General features: G+C 38.2%; 1 protein-coding gene across 6 annotated transcripts in view; it reads left to right on the top strand.

Annotated features, from left to right (window-relative positions):
* LRRC28 (leucine rich repeat containing 28) overlaps positions 1-17,221 on the top strand; it is a 51,287-nt gene that overhangs the window by 13,439 nt on the left and 20,627 nt on the right. The window contains exon 4 of one of the 6 annotated variants that reach the window (XM_059858617.1): positions 13,816-13,864. The exons of the other annotated variants lie outside the window; for them this stretch is intronic. The gene's annotated coding sequence lies outside the window, so the exon portion shown is untranslated. The remainder of the gene's footprint in view (positions 1-13,815; positions 13,865-17,221) is intronic. 6 annotated transcript variants of the gene reach the window in all.

A 17,221-nucleotide genomic window follows, 5' to 3' on the forward strand; every position in this document is an offset into this window, starting at 1 on the left:
CTTGAGGGCCATTTGGAGATGTGTGACACCAAAGATGTTACTGGAAGAAGTCAGCACAAACGAAAGATGGTTATTTTATTTTATTACATTAGTTCATGTAAGAGCTTGACTTAGACATGACACTGTTTTCACAGTAGCTGAACTTTTAATTTTTCAGAGATTTCTCCTTTTGTTCAGTGAATTGATATTTCATTTTAATTTAGAATTGTAGAGTTAGTTCTATATGCATGTAGTGTCAGAAGGAAATTTCCTGAATCTTTCTGAATTCTCTCACTCACAAATTACTAACTAGAAGGGTCCCCTTTGTTTCTGATGGTTATAATGCATATGATACTTTAGCTCCTTTCATTTTTGAGAAATAATATTTCTCTTTGTGTAATAGTTATTGTGTCATTTGAAAAAAAAAAAAAATCCAGTGAGATGCATTATAAAAATTATTGTTGAAGAGTCCCAAAGCCAAGGTTCTCTGTTTTGCTGTTACCATTTAGATTTGGTTTGACTTTAGCCTTGGAGTCTTTTGATGTGTGGTGGTGGCTCTTCAGGTTTACATTTTGGTCTTATAGCTGGAATGCATCTTTGGGGAACAGATGACTTAAAAGAGGGTGGATTATGCTCAAATTTGGATTCAAGTTTCTTATTTGACAAGGATTAGATTTTTTTTTTCCCCCCATTATTTGAGAGGTACTTCTCTTTAGAAAGAGCAAGTTTTGTACCATCTTGTTCTAAGATTTAATTAAAAGTGAGGTTATGTTTACTCAGCACATGCTGGAGTTAATTATAGATTTACTGAAATGAAAAGCTTAATGTTTTGCCAAGTCAAGAGCAAAAGCTAAGTAATTAAAGAAGAGGGTATGGTTTATGATCCCAGCCCATCTTTTGGCAAAATTCCCTTTAAGAAGAGGGGAAAAAAATCAGCAGTTGTCTTTACATGGGCTAGACCGTGGTTCTCTTTGTGTTTGTTGTTCAGGAACTTTAAAAACCAAGAGCTGAGTGCATTGACCAAGAAAAAAAAAGTGACCAAATTTGTTGTCAGAAGTGGGCTTGCTGTTTGTTGGAATGGTAGAGGGAAGTGCAGGTGATGGAGCAGCTGAAAGGGTGCAGGTCTGTGCCAGAGTCCAGGGCAGGATCCTCCCCAGCAGAAGGAAAGTGTGGCTTCCACTGGAAATCCACACCTCTGTGTTGTCTCTGGAAGCTCTGCAGCTCGCATCCACTTGTTGCCATTTTGCTTCCTTTAGGCAGACTGAAGGAAAATGAATTTGTGTGTGTGCCTTTGGTGTATTTAAAGTGCAAACTGCAGCAATGTTAGGGGAGGTTAACAGCACAGAGACCCTTCCTTTCAGTTCTCTTCAAATCCTTTTCCTTTTTAAGGCAAATTGTTTTAGAAATATAATCAGTTTAAGACTCATTAAAATACATTTGTAGGCTTATAAAACTTTATCTTCAAAGCATTTGAGAAAGATCCTGTGAAGCTGATAAGGGAGTGTTATCCTTATTTTACAGAGTGGAAAAAAAGTGTTTTTAACAGAAGTGATTTGCTCCAGGGCACGGCAGGAGTCAGTGTTAGCCAGAAATAGAACTTGGGTGTTCCCATTCCATTTGTTAAGACCACACCTTTTTGAGGCTGATCATATTTAATGTTAGGGAGGATTGAGTCTTCCCACCCATTATTAGGAAATTAATAATTATCTCTCCATAATGAATAACCCTCTAAGTTAATAGGAAATTAATAGCGGTAAGATCAGTGAATTTTTGTAACTGAACCAACTCATGCTTCCAGAAGGCTGGAAGAGTTTAGGATGGTGAATTTTGAAATACATTACTTTTATAGATAAATACTACATCATTTTCTCTTGCATAGGTAACTTCAGTGTAATGACAAGGAGGGTTCAGTCGTTACTAAAATTATAAATGAAACGATAATTGTTGATTGCTGCTTTGTCTGTTTATACAGTAACCCTTGGAATGTTGAGTGATTATTGCAAAGTCTGCTTTGCTTTGGAATTTGCTTTACTAATTGGGGGCAGGAGAAACTTCCAGATATGAAAACTGCATATTCATTTCTCTCACTTTTTTAATGTTGCTGTAAAGTACAATATCTGTATTTACTATTCATACCAGTATTTAACTGGTAAAGACTTCTTGAATACCCAACTTAGAATTCTGAATAGAACTCAATATAAGGGATTTCAGTAAATCTCAAGTAAAGGTACATAAACACGACTTCTTCCCTCCCTTCTTTTCACAGTAGATTTCCACTGATGGGGACAGCATGCCAGTAATTCAATTTTTACTCTAGACCCTGGCATGAAAATATGTGGTCCTAACTCATTTTTTTGAACTTTTGCTCCACATTTTGATTTAGAGGCTTCAAAATCAGGGGAATAAATTTGTCTTCTTACCTTTTCTCCCCAAATTTCCCTTCTGCTATTATTATTATCTCTGGTTAGGGCAGATTGCTTTGATACTTAATAAAATGCAAATTTTTTTTATAGTGGTTCTGAGTTTAAAAGCAAAGGCACAAACTGATGCAGACCCTGTTCTTTTTTCCAAGTTGGCATAACCTTAGTCCACTCTGCTTTCCTAATTTAGTAACATGGATAAAAATATGCACGACGGGCCAGGTTTGGTACGCCAGGCACCCATCCAGGAGCGTGGTGTTTTTAAGTAAATGGACTTGTGGGGATTTGAGGAAAACACAGATTAGGTTACATGAGCTTTGCACTCTGGAAGTATGTGACTATTTAAAGGAGCATGGCCTCCTAAATAAAAATGTTAATTATTATAATAATATGTTGTTTTCTGTGAAGGAGTTGATGCCTAATTATTAAAAACAAGGTTTTCTTTGCACAAATCTGTAAAATATATGCTCTGTTTAATAACTCAATTCTGCCTTCAGTTTGCTGTAGAAAACCAAGGGCCAGAATACATTACCTCTTTTCATTACCTCTTAGGTTCAACAACAACTAATTATAACTTTTTCCTAAATCAATGCAAAACTTACCCACACTTGCCTATTACTGTGTTGTGTTTTTCACATCAGGGTTAGTAAGGCTTTGGTAATTATGCTGTATTAATCCAGAAGCACAATAAAAATACCTGATAGTATCTCTAAGTCATTCCTTAGATTTCTCAGAGGAAAAGCTTTTAAATGTTTTGGCTTTGTATAAACTCCAATGCAGCTCTATCCAGGCAGCCTTTAAATTTTTTTTAAGGGAAAAAAAAAATTTCAGCAGGGAGGAGTCAGGAACAAAATGGCAACGTGGATATGGGAAATGATAGGGGTTGGACTCTGAGACTGCCAGAGGTGACCAAAGCACAGGGCAGTGTATTGTACAGCTGGTATTCCTTATGGATTACCTTCCATGCTCGTCCAAACACAGTGGTACCTATTTAATTAAAGGATGTTGGTTGCTTGAGATTTTATAACAGTCTGCCTTGCTCAAACATTTGGTTTGGGTTAAAATCTCAGGAGGACTACTAGTACTTCTGAGTGCTTGAAATTTATGGGGAGGGAAGTGAAGACAGAGAATAAAAGAATTCCACTAAATTCCTGGAAATTTTCCTTAACTGAAGTTTTTCCTGTATACCCTCACCTGTATAGAATGTCAGAATGAGTCATCTGTGCTTAGAGCTGCTCACTGTTCTCTCTTTGTCTGCTTGCCCCTTCTTGGTGTTATTTTCTTTTCCACTTCCCCCCTGTTGAGGGGCTTTTAAAAGCCTCTCTGTTGCTATCATACAACATTTTTCAGTGTACCACGGAAGGTTCGTAATGTCACTGGATGCTGGTAACAAAAATAGTATAAACATAGTCAGAAAAGTTCCAGACCTATATTTTATGGTTAAAAATGTTGTTCCAATGTAGGCTTTTGTTCCAACACTTCTTCCAGATGGGCTTCTATTGGGTGCACTGGAACTGAAATATTTCCCGTAACTGTAGCAGAAATGACGTTAAGAAACAAAAAATCCAACAGAAGTATCTCTTTCAACAATGGCCTGCGGTATTCCTGGTATTCCTCATTCTGGTGGTGCACAGCAGGTCCTCAGAAATGCATGTGCTGAGTATGTATGTGTTGTAATTCAGTAATGTGAAAACTAATGGGAACCAGTTGGAAGAAGCCATCAGCGTCTCTCATTGTAACATTTAAATTAGAGATTCAAATATTGCTTTGTGTACCAGGCTTATTGGACTAGAAAATTCCATCTTTGAATTTGCTATTCTAATTTTGAGCAATCACTGGAAAATGTATTTAGAAATTAGGCTCATTTAATGAGCATGGGCTTAGTTAAAAAAAGAAATTGTGATATGGTTCAGTGCGTTATATTTTCAAGTACCTGCAATTTTATGAAACAGATTTTAACTTCTGTGATCATTTCATATCAGAAAAAAAGATGAGGCACAAACTGAAACTGAAGCCTGGCGTGGAGGCTTCATGTCAGTAACTGGAAGCCTGAAATCCTATTGTAGCACAAGGTAATGGCCAAGTGTTTTCAGTTTTTTAATATTAGTTTTATAATATTTAAAGGTCACTTGAAATTGTAACATAACTTTATTGATTTTGATTTTTTTTCTTCTTTCTTGCACATTTTAGCAAGATTATAATGATTTTGGCTCTATCACGCTTTTTTTTTTGGCCTCTAGTTTTAGTGATGCTTTAACTTGAAAAAAAATCTGTGCCTGATTGAGTTCTGACTGTATTTAAGCATGAGCAGTATGCTGATGTAATTACCGAGTTCATTAATAGATCCAGGAATGTCTGGGAGCTGGGTGCTGTACATCAGCATCTCAGACATCCTTGTTTTGTTGGAATTCCTTTGTATGATCTGGGCAGAGACTCACTAAAATATTCCCTTTTTATGTGGCAGTTCTTCCTGGCTGCCAAATTGTAGTGACAGTTATGGTGGTATCACCTGTCTGGACAGAGACAGCTCAGAATAACACCACCTGAGTTCTGATCACTCATTACTTTGTTAATAGATTGTTGAACAAATCTGATTGTAGAGGGTATCTCTCTGTATGCATGTGAGGCTGCCTGTGACTTCCTGGTGCCCGATTTTTTTATTTTCAGTTCTGATTTTATTCTCAATTCCAAATCCCAGATCCTCATGTTTTTCATTTTGAGACTGGATTCTGAGAATGGGCCAATGCTGCCATTTGTTCCCTTCTGTTCCATGTGAGATCCTAGTGAAAGTTTTCCATGCATCAAACTCACAGAATTACCCTCTCCAGCCCCCTCTCCATTCCTTCCCTCCTTTGAAGAGGAGCTCCTAAGAAACCTGATGAGGTGTAGGTGAAACCAGGATGGAGCAGGAACAGCCAAACTAATTATTGCCCGTGCTGCTCCCAAGCCTGTTGAGCTTCTGGCTTAGCAGTGCTCCTGAAAATCAGAATCCTTGCAGGGGCACGTCTGTTGCTGAGCTCTGGGCCATGGGCTTTCCCCGTAGCTGTTCCCCTCGAGGGCTCTCTGATAGGAGATAAAGGAGTTGGAGCTGCTTCTAATGGGGGTACTTGGATGATTCTCACATTCCTGAGAGGATGGGAGCAGATTTAACTGGATTCTCTATTGTTCTGAGATTTGGTGCTGCCTCTCAAATCCTGGCTCCCTCTCCTGCTCGGCAGTGCTTGATTTCTCAAGTGACTGTAAGCCTCCTTTCTCCAGGGGTTTTCCTCTTGTTTGTGGGGGTAGGCAGGAATTTTGAAGATGTTGAGAGTGCTTTAAGTAATCCTGACAACCATTCATCTGAAGCTTAAAACTCTGTGAAGATGTTGGAGGTCTTAATGTGACTGTAGAAGCGTGGTAGTTATGTTGCGTGTTCTTATGCCATTTTATTAAATAAGGAGACTTAAGTACAACTCATTTCAACACAGTTCATTAAACATAAAATTGCATAACATTTTTCTAGTAAACTCAATTTGAGATTTCTCAGTGAATTGTTAAAATACAGATTTATTTTTTTTTAAAAAGGGAAAGACTTCCATGTCCAAGTAACTTCCAGACTTTGCTTTTAAAAGCTTTGCTATGTTGTGTATGCAAAGCAATAAATTGAAAGGAATTTAAGATTAAATATTGATTTTAATACTAGAGTGAGAAACAGTCTTGAGATGACAATAAAATGAGTAATAGGGTGATGTGGAGATACTGCCAGACCGACAGATAGTTGATACAGCAATGTACAAAGTTGTCATTGAAACATCTGACAGAAGAAATGACAACCTGAAATTTCTAGGGTATATGGGAACAGAGCCCTGATGGAATTCCTCTCCCCACTCCTGCCATGGGTAGAGCTGCCACTTAGGAACAGAGGGTTTGGAAAGGAAATCTCCTGACCTTTGAATGTCCCCCCAATGTCATGCAGAGCCTGAGGCCACGAGACAAAAGTGGGAAGTTTATACAGCAATATCTAACTTTAGAGAACATTAAGTTGTCATTGCTGCTTTGATCAGTGATAGAATATACTTTGATAAAACTCAGATAAAGGGCTTCAGGCTGTAGCATCAAAACAATGCATTGTGTTCCTTTTAGTTTGAAAAATGTATTTCTACAGTCTGTTTTTAAGAAGTGGAATGTGCTTGTGAGAACTGATTAGACCTGGCACACAGACCTAAATAATGAAGGTCAGATAGAATTATTTGTTTTTTACATTTTGATTGTTTGAAAACCTGGGTTTGAAATATATGGGGAGGACTTGTTATGACACTTACATACCACAGAAAAAAATCAGTCTGGAAGTTGCTACAGTTATGTTTGAATTCAGTCATTATTCCCTTTGTGGTGTTTGTTCTATGTGAATTTATTGTCTGCACAGCAAATGAGAGGAAGAAGTAGAGGGTCTTTGGTTGCTTTTGGTCAATCTTATTCCTGTGGAGTTGAATCTAAGATGTAGGAAAACAGACTGCAAGAAATTTCATTTTGCAGGGTTGTAATTCTGTGTATTCTTGCTTGGAGTATTTGAAGGTGTTAGTTACATAAATGTATCTAGAAATCCATAAAGACTATAAAACCTAACATTTCTAGTTGTTGTAATTTTATGGATTATCAGAGTAGGCTATAAAGCTTAATAGATCATTACTCTCTGTTCATAGCTCTGGCAAATCCCCTCCCATCTCCAAAATTCTTGGTGGCACCTCTGATAATCTTGATAAATAAGAGAGTATGATGGCTCGTTGCTTGCCTGGCTGCTTTGCTGTGCAGGAAACTGTCATCAGGACTGTAATCACTGTTGTGTTTATTATGATAAAGTGTGATAAAGATTTTGTGCTTTAGGAAAAGCCCAATCTAACCAAAAAAGGAATCTTTAGGATCTTTTACCTTTATTCATACATAAGAAAAAAATCTACATCAAAAGAAAATTCATGTAAGTTTCTGCAACTTCTTTTAAGGTGCCATTCCCCTGCTTTTGAAACTTCTTCCCTCAACATGCTGAATCCTTTACTGAGAGCACAGCAAAGCCTCCTCTTTGGAATTTGATAGCAGGGTTTTTCCGTGCTAGGGCTGGCAGCAGTCAGGTTCTGAGCAGCACCCCCGGGGCTGTCACGAGGCGGATTCTCCGCGTTGTGCAATGCGTGCATCAGCCTGTCTCCATCGGGGGAGCAGCAGGAGGGTGGCACTCCTAGTAAGTCTTCTCCCTCTGACTGGTCTTACAGAAACCACTTGTTAATGAGGACGTACTCTGAGAAGTTAACCTCAGCTCAAGTAATTGTGTAGTGCCTAAGCTCAGACCTGCTTCCTAAGTTAAGGAATTGAAGAAAAAGTTGGTTTGTAACTCATCTGTCATCACTGAATTCTTCTGCTGATTATCTGATTGTAAAGATAAGCCTTTACTGATTGCCTGGCTCAAACACATGTGAGATATATGAACCTCTCGCTTCTGCAACTTCAAAACAGATGCTCTTTAAAATACTTGTAAAAGTCTTTGGGGTAGAGCTGTTACCCAAAAGTAAAACTGAACTTCAAGGGAGTTTGAAGGGCGTCTCTCATAAACGTTTGCCAATAGCTGTTCGCACGGGTGAAGACAGATGTGTATTGATAAGGCTGAGACCAAACTCAGAGGTGGGGATGTATTTTGAGAAAGATGTTTCCCATACAGATGGTGTTGAGCTTTCTGTAGTATGAGAACTTCTTTAATACCAACAGTCTGTTCAGTGGTGTTTAGTCAGGCTTTCAGAGAACCTCAGCTTTGAACAGATACTAAACTGCAGGTGTTTTTTCTCTGAAATTTTTCATCAGTTTGTAAATGTGTGAAAAAAAAATGGTGGTAAGTGCTTTGCAGTTTCCAGGTTTCCCTCAGAAAGGCCTTAGTGATTTCACTGTGCTGGACTGCCAAGGAGCTCTTTGTTTTGCTGCAGTGACTTATTTTGGGAGGGTCCTAAGACAAGTTCAAGTAATCCATCCAAGCAAAACCAGCTTTTCAGGGGGATTATGTCCATGCTTGCTGCTTTTACTGACATTGTTTTAAAATAAATGTATCTGTTAATTCTAATTAAACTAATTTGCTAGTATTTTTTCATTTAAAGTCTCTTACTAATTTGCAGTTTGTGAGATTTCTTTTTTTTTTTTTTTTTGGTTGCACTAAATTAACATTTGTGACAGGAAAAAATAGCTCTTGAAACTTATTTTTCATAGTTTCTAGGGCTGGTTTTAAAAGTTAACTTGCTTCCCCCTTAAAGTCTTTATTTATAAAGTTATCTATGAATGTACTTTTTTGTCTCTTTCGTTTCCTTGTCTCCTTTTTTTCCTTTCTTTCCCTAAGCTGTCCCCAACGTATGTGCAGTGATTAGCAGTATTAACAGGTAGTTGATTTTACTTGTGCATTAAGCAAATGCAATTTACTAGTAGGGATTGAGTGCTCAGGGAAGCTTGGAGAACAAAGTCATTCAGTCTTTGAAAGGGAACAAACACTAACTGTTAATGCTGTGCAATAGAAGAATTTTATAATATATTGATTTCCATTTTGACCATATTGACCAAGTATAATTTCGTTTTCTGCATACCACTGAGAGAGAGTTAAATTACTGCTTGTTATTGATGTCCTTGTTTTAACTCAGCTGCTCTATTAAATGAATTGAGGCAAAATAAAATGCATCATTTACTGACACTAAATCTAAATGGAAAAAGCCTGTAAAAAGAGAATGTGTAGAACTCGAGGTATGATGTGAGATTAACCTTCCCATGGTTCATGTCACACACACAGAGTTTGATACCTGTATTTCAGTTAACTTAATGTTATTGCAGTGGTATTTAAAATAAAGACATGTGTTTACCTTGGCATTGTCCAAATCTGCATTAAATTGTCATTCTAGATGGAGGGCTTTGATGCCAAGCAAGTGCAAGTGTACTCTAGTTGATAATTATTTAACTTTTGAGAGCTTTACAAACTAAGACTATTTGTTTGTGTAGGTAAAGGAATGCAGTTCAGAATTACTTGAGTGGGGGGTTTGGAGTGTAATTGCAAACCTTACTTGTCTGCTTTGTGCTGATTTGAAACACTAAACAGCAGAAACTATCACTGATTAAGACAAGGCTTGCAGTTGCTCTCAGCATTTATAAAATCAGGACAATGCTAGTGTTGCTTGAAGTCAGATGTCTTCTTTTTTACTGATAATCTTAGTTTAAAACTGTTAGTAGTTGGTCCATAGCATTTTTCATGTAGTAACCATGTCGCTATAGCAGCTCCTGCCTTCCCTTCTGGGCTGGTGAATTCTCCAGGCTGCTGAGTTCAGCAGAGACAGCTGGGACAGTGAGGAGGGAGGAGCAAGAGAATCTCCTGGTGCTGCTGCTAGAAAAGGATATCTGGATCTATAGTTTTCATGGCTATTATAGTGGGAATGTTTCCTGTAAGGTTTAGCCAGTCCCTCCCCAGTAATTACTGTTGCAATTTGTAGTAACTGCCAGTGGCCTGGAAGAGCTCTTCTTTTCATAGGACTTAAGACAGTCCCATCCAGTTGCATTCTTTAAAAAAACAAATATAGTGACTCCACTGCTGTAAACGTGGCTCCAAGCTAAAGATCTCCCTTTGATTCTTTTTCTTATCCCACACAAATTTATAGTTGCATCTTTTTTGTTATGAAGGCCAAATTTGACCCACAGGGAAGAGTGTTCTGTGGTGTCTCCCAGTAGTACAATGAGTGAGCTGTAAATTGTCTTGCTACAACAGTACTTTCCACTGAAAGATGAAAATTGAACCTGGACTATTGCTTTTGTTATGCATTTAGTGGAGAGGAAGAAAAAAAACCCTAACTAACCTCAAGAAGAAGAAAGATGTGTCTGTTGTGAGTTGGCTGGAAACAGTTGATAGCAACAGTCACAACAGATTGGTCTTTGTGTGGATTATTTAGACACCAGTGCTGTAATGAGTTAGAAGCCACTAATCTGTGTTTGTCAGAGAGACCACTCTGTTGTGTTGATCTCAAGTTGTTCCTTGGACGAAGAAAGGAAAAAGCTGTCCTAGAATTTACAGCCAGGACTAGCCTTGTCTCTGTGGCTTCCTGAGCTGTCCTTAATATCTCCTTAGGATGCTTCTTTTGTTTGCCTTGGTTTCAGTACTGGTTTGTTGTATTTAAGGAGCCATCTTCAGCTGTCTGGCATCATGAGTTCAAATCATCAGCTCTGTATTTTATGCACGAAGTTTTTCTGGAAGGCTTCCCGCCTCCCCTTTCCATGTATTGATATTAGTGCACTTTGAATTGTGGACAAAATGCAGCAGTAAAGATAGTCAGACGTCAACAAAACAAGAGAAACATAACAGGTCTCATACTTTATTCATGTCACTTTTGTTTATGTTCTTACCACCCAGAAAAAGGAAAACAGCTGCTCCTCAACAGAAAGATAACAGCAGAAAAACTCCATAAATAAGAGACTTTTACTGTAGAGTGCTAGCAGAATTTTTCATGCCATGTATTTGATAAAGTACCATTTTGACTCTTTATACTTAATTTTGGCTGCTCTAGTCAAAATTTGAGGTATCATTTAATAAAACCATAGAATAATATTAATGCATTAATCTCTTGTTTGTGTAACAACAGTACCTTGCTGTGGGGCAGTGAAATAGGCAGAGCACACTAGAGCAAAATGAAAGGATAGGTTGTCTTCTGAAAAAACAAACCAACCAAACAAACAAAAAACCCCAAACCAAGAAAACAGCAAACCTGATAGTTTCATGGCCTTGAGTTACCTTTGTGCATAAACAATTTTTTCCTCTCCCTGTTCCTCTTGCCCTTCCTCCCACCTTTTCCACTTTTCTCGCATATGATAATTTCTGGTATTTTTATCATCTGGTTTATCCTAACTGTTCTCATTGAAACCATCAAATTGTGGACAAAAATGTAATTCCAGACCTGCAGTGAGAGGAAATACAGGCTAATAACCACTGTGGATCTGTGCTCTGTGTGTGTGCTGAGAGAAGCACAGAGCGCTGGGCCCATGGCATTCAGACAACTGCCAGTTCTGTTAACTGAAGTTTAATTGTGGTGTAAGATGGGGAACCACTGACCTTTAGAAGAATTTGACTTAATGAGACCCTCATACCTGATGTCTATTTTCAGCCATTTTTAGCTGACCTAAAATTACTGTTTAGCAAGGTTGGACTTTATGGAGCCACTTTTCTCACCTTTGCTTGTGAATGATGGCACAAAATAAATAAAGATTGGTACTAAGTTTGCATGTGACATTTAGCAAGGTTGAGGGAAAAAAGATTCTATTTTGGTATGTTCAGCAGAAGTATGTATTTTTCACTTGGTTTTGGGCTTTGTCTGCTTCTTAAGTGTTTTGGAGGAGAGTCAATGTAGTTTATGGCTGAAGTAGGTGAAACCAAGAATTGGGAACTGCTTTGAGAGGTGTTACGTGACTATGTTCATTCACAAAGACTGTCCTGCCCCAGAAAAATCTTTTCCCTTGTTCTTTGCAGCCAGAATATTTTTATGAAATGCAGCCTTAAGCATTGCTTTGAAATTAATAGATTGAAGTTTGATCAGCTGGGATAGAGGCTTTCTTCTTCCATAGAATTTTTATGGGTTTGAACCCTTTGAGCACCTTATTTAAAAGTGAGTTATTCATAAAACAGTTGCTGCAGTATCACAAGATGTCTTCCAGTACCTCCTTTTTTTCTTCTTCTTTTAAAAAACTAAGCAAATATTAGCCTATATGGTAGAAATATGAGGAAAATCATCTTCAGGTCTGTTAGATTTACAGACCACTTTTCATCACCACAGTACAGAGAAAGAGCTGCATGCCGTAGTGTCAAAATGTAAATGGGATTCAATTTGCCTGCCCCTTTCATTGTCCTTAAATCAATGATACCAATTTCAGTTATGGTTAAACTTCCTTGTTTGAAGATGGCACAGGTCTGCCTTAAGTGTCAATTTGTGCTAGAAAATTTAATTTTTATAGGCTATGGAATGTGAGCTGCGTGGTAGAACAGTAAATGTAATGTAATATATAATAGGCTATTTAATTTATTTTAACCATCTTAAAGTCTATTTAAGTCCTCCTGAGACATCCCAGAGCAGATCTAAAGGAGATCTTCTCCATCAAGCTCTCAGCAATTTAGACTTACACTTCCTGTCTGTTACAGTTTTCAATTGATAATAGTGTTCACTTCAAATTCATGGCATGTATAGACTTGGATTTTTTTTTTTTTTTTTTCTAGTGGGACAGGTAGTAAGTTCTCTTAAATATGGAAGACTTCAAACACTTTTCCTCACTGGTGCATGTTTTTACAGGTCTAATAAGGAAATGCATCTTGTGCTCAGGTTCATGGAAGTTGATTAAAACATTATTTCAAGAGTGAAGTAGGGTGAAATTGCACTATTGCCCTTTGGGCGGGAGCAAGTGTAGCCAGTACCTCTCCTCCTTCACTGTTTCAAGCAGAGACCTGACTTGCAGCACCTTCTTATCATGATTTTCTGTTCTTTTTTATTATGGTTTTCTGTTCTTTTTCTTTCCATTTCTATCCCTTAAGTCTAGAAGTTCTTGCTTTTCCTGCTGTATGACAGTTTGGTTATCTACCACATTACTGCTACTTTAAATACTTGGGTTGACAGCAACCTGAAACCTAATATTTTTTACCCAGGTGCAAATTGAGAAATCTAAACAAGGTAGACCCTTGAGGAACACCACCACTTGTAATATTTTCTCCATCCCAGTAGTTTACCATGAGGTGTGATCCTCATGTATTACCATTAACTAAGAAATTTCATCAAAGATGAACCTGTATGACTTGATTGACATTTGAGAAGATCTGGGCTGCATTTCTATTCTGCTTTCTATTTATGTTGCAGTCACTGGTTACTCTTGGGTGCTCTTTCCCCTTAGAACAGTTATGAGATGCTGAGGAACGCTGAGCTCACATTAACAGGTTCTACATTTCTTCTCCAGCCCTAGGCTGCTATCCCAGAAAATGTCCTATTCATTGAGAACCCTCATGCCCAAATCTGCAATTTTGATATATAACCCTTTTTTTTTTTTTTCAGTATTCTGGGATGGAAATTTTTTTAGGCAGCCTCATTTCATTTTAGTAATGGATGTGGTAATTTGCAGTGCTTTGTCCTTGTTCCCATGAGGTATTCTGTCTCTGTCCTCACACACACCATTATTCTTACAGGAAAAAATGATGCAAAAACCTAATTTAATATTTGGTTTGTCCTCCTAATTTCTACTCCTTGTTGACATCAGTTCTTCATTTCTTGCTTTTAATCTCTTGTTGAGAAACCATTTGTCTGTGAGTTCCCATTTTCTTGGCAGTTTGCATTTAACCTCTGCAGCCTGACCTCTGAAGTGCCAGCTCTCTTTGCTGATCAGTCCCTTTTTCCATTCCTTGTAGGTTCTCTACTTTCCCTTAATATCCTGCTTTGAGGTGCATTCTCATGCAGGTAGGTCTGTAGCCCTTTCCTCCCCCCCTTTTTAACTTTACTGGGATATAAGGACTCAGATTTAAAGTAAACCCTTCCCTCCCATACACTCAAATCCAACTGTGTATGTGTTTCATATATCTGTGGATGAAATTTTGGTTTATGGCCCATCAGGGAAAGGTGGGATTACTCTTGAAATGTAAAGAAAAACTGTTGGTTATTTTTGGGTCATGCAGCTGGTGAGGCCTGTACCCCTAGAAAAGATTAAGGAAGTTTGAATTGCCTTTGGCAATTACTCTATGTTGTATAGGCTGCTTATTTCCAGATGGGTGGGTTTTTGGTTTTTTTTTTTGTTTTGTTTCCTTCACGTAAAACCATGGGAATTAATTTTTAAAACTGGCATTTAAACTGTCTGAATCAGAAATAGATTTTTTTTCTTTATGCTAGTTATGTTTATATAAACACCGTCCGTTTTGTTAGAAGGCCAATAATTTTGGACATTCCCTGAAATCCTTACCTGGTTTCACTTTTTAAAAGAAAAATATTAAAGGTATGCTGATGTTTCATTTTTCACTATGTTGGGGGCCAGGTCTATTTGGCACCTTTTTGTTGAAAACCCTAACACACAAGAGGACAGTTCACTTTTCCATTTCTCCAAGTAGTTGGGAGAGCTCTTATAACAGATGCCAAGGCTGCTTTTTGGAGCTGAGCGATCCCTTCTGACTCTGCATATTATCAAGGGAGAAAAGGATAAAATGAATTCCCCAGTTTTGGAGCACAGCCTGCGGGGGTCTGTGGCACCGCACGGCCCCTCGGAGGCTGGAGGAGAGCGCTGGGTGCGGAGCCTGCGCTGAATTTCCGTGGGGTGGGGGGTGTTGGAGTCCCAGTCTGCCAGCCCCTCCTGTGTGCACATTGGGACCATATGGGATTGCCCAGCTCCATGTGCTGGCAGCACTCCCTGCAGATGGACACGGATGGAACGCCCGAGTCCACGAACCAGCACGGAACGTCACGTTTGGGCTCTCTCTGCCTGCACAAGTCTGTGTCCTGAGCTGGGGGGTGGCAGAGCTACTGAGGAGTTGGGGTTTTTCAGGCTTCTGGTATCAGAGTGGGGCTCAGTGCTCTGCTGTGTTGATTTTGATAGTGTTAACCCTAGAGCTAATATAAATTTTAAATTACACTTTTATGAATTTCATTTAAATGTAATTGGAACTCCTCAATGTGGTCTAATGGTGATGTATAATTCTTGTCTCTTTCTTACCCTTGGGGGTGCTGGGGGAATCTCTGAAAGTCCCTTTGTCAGCTCTTTTTGTTTGGGAATATCCATTTTCTTTTCTGGATCTGCTGTAAATTTCCAAAGTTCACCTCTGGTATATCCTAGTGCTTGATGAGCTGACAGCAAAAGAGAGATTTGTAAGTCTTTCACTGTGTTTGTTAGCCAAGGCTTCCTGCAGTATTTATGCTACAAGACTTTAAAAGCAAGGATAATAGCATTTAGTAACTAAAAGCTTGAAACACTTATTAATGGACTGTTTATATTTGTGTTATTCCTCTTAATTGTTTCCCTTTGCTTTAATGAGATGAAAACCAATTTAGCGTCATTAGTAAGTGTCTGAGCATGTTCTTCAAACTGAGCTTTGAGCACTATGGTGGGGAGTCTGGGGGTTATATCTTTAATATGAGTCTTATATCCTTCATATGATGGCACTTTGTTGTTTGGCTTAGTCTTAAACTTCACTGTGGGTCAGTGGGTGTTTGTGCAACATGTGGCACTAGATGTTGAAAGTGGATGTTTACATCTGGTATGCATTGGGAGATTAAGGTAGAGAGGATGAAGTTTTGGGTATGTGTTTTTTGGATGAAGGATAAAGTGAGAATACTTTTATTTCCTCTTAGATTTGAAACATATCATTCTAGCAATGCCTTTGAAACTCTGCCAGCTTTGCCAACCGTAACATTTATGGGATTTTGGACCTAAACTGAACTAGAGAACTGTTTTTAGTGGCAGAGAAAAAGGTTAGTGCATGAAAATAGCTGGGCCTATTATTGACTGCATGTGGTCAGTGGTTTGGCTGAATGTAGGTGGCTCTTTTCCTGTCACTGTTTTCAAGCATATGGCTTTGTGATGAATATAAAACTCTTTCGAAATGAGATCTGCTGCAGTTCTTTTTGCACAGTAGTCTTGTGCTATTTAGTAGTGATTATTTTCCTTTTGTCATTTATTTTCAATCCTATAGTAAAAAAAAAAACCTTTTCAAGTAAAGCTTATTCCTGTTGACATCAAAGCTAAGAGGTTTGAAGAATGTGATCATCTGTGTATAGCAGCTGCTTCTGTCAGTAATATTTCTAAAAGGATGCATAAACTGTGTTTGTTGAGTCTTTATTGTAGTTGATGCTGGGATTGTTTGCAGTGGGCAGAAACTCCCTCTAAATGTGCACATGCATTTTGTTTAATGATTACTTGTGTGAAAATCTCTAATACTGAATTACAACTTCCCTTTCTTTGCTTTTCATGTTTCCAGTCTTGAAAGTAACAGTTATAGCAGTTTTTCCCAAGGTGAACTTCTTTTTCCCATTGTGTAGAAGACAGCTTGGGTTAACCCAGTGTTTTGTTTCCTTCTTTGTGTGTAGAATACAAGGTGCAACCTCAGAGCTCAGGGAACAGTGAATTTTCTAGCTCCTGCTGCAGAGAGCTTAAGGGCACAACAGGTTCTGTTTAACTTTAACTTAAACAGTGTTACCCTATTTATATCTTTGTAAAAGATCTGGGTGATAGAGCTGTAAATTGTACAGATTGTGGATTGTGTAGATTGTCTGGTGTTTTCAGTGTAGAAGATTCTAGTGAATCTTGTTTTAGCAGCTCTCAGATGCAAGAGCTGGTTTCATTCAGCTGAGAGCAAAGTACATTTGGGTCTGCAAGATGCTGAGAGCTGCAGCAAGTTTTTGGGGCACAGAGCACTTCATGAGTTGGTTCCATTGCTGTGAAGTATTTTTAAAACAAAGCAAAACTGTTCTGTAGGTTTGGGGGAAATGTTATGGTTTCCTCCTGTTTGAGGGAAATAATATATAGAATTATCCAGTTTTTAGAGTAACTGTCAAAGAATAACTAAATAAACAATGAGGTAACTTGCAGAGCTGCTTAACATATTTTGAGTGTGTTTGTCAGTCAGTCCTGCATCCTGTTTCACAGGCCAGACACAAGGAATAACACCGTGGCACAAGTGAGGCTGCTTGTGTGATCATGCCTTAGACATTTTTAAGAATTGAGTTTGTTACCTACCTAAAAAAGTTATACAATACCATTTGAAACACAAAATCAACTTTTAAATTCTTGAAATAGAAGAAAAACCAAACTTTTAGACACTGTAGTTATTGCAA

The sequence above is a fragment of the Haemorhous mexicanus genome, chromosome 13, assembly GCF_027477595.1.
Source record: "Haemorhous mexicanus isolate bHaeMex1 chromosome 13, bHaeMex1.pri, whole genome shotgun sequence".
Taxonomy (NCBI): domain Eukaryota; kingdom Metazoa; phylum Chordata; class Aves; order Passeriformes; family Fringillidae; genus Haemorhous; species Haemorhous mexicanus.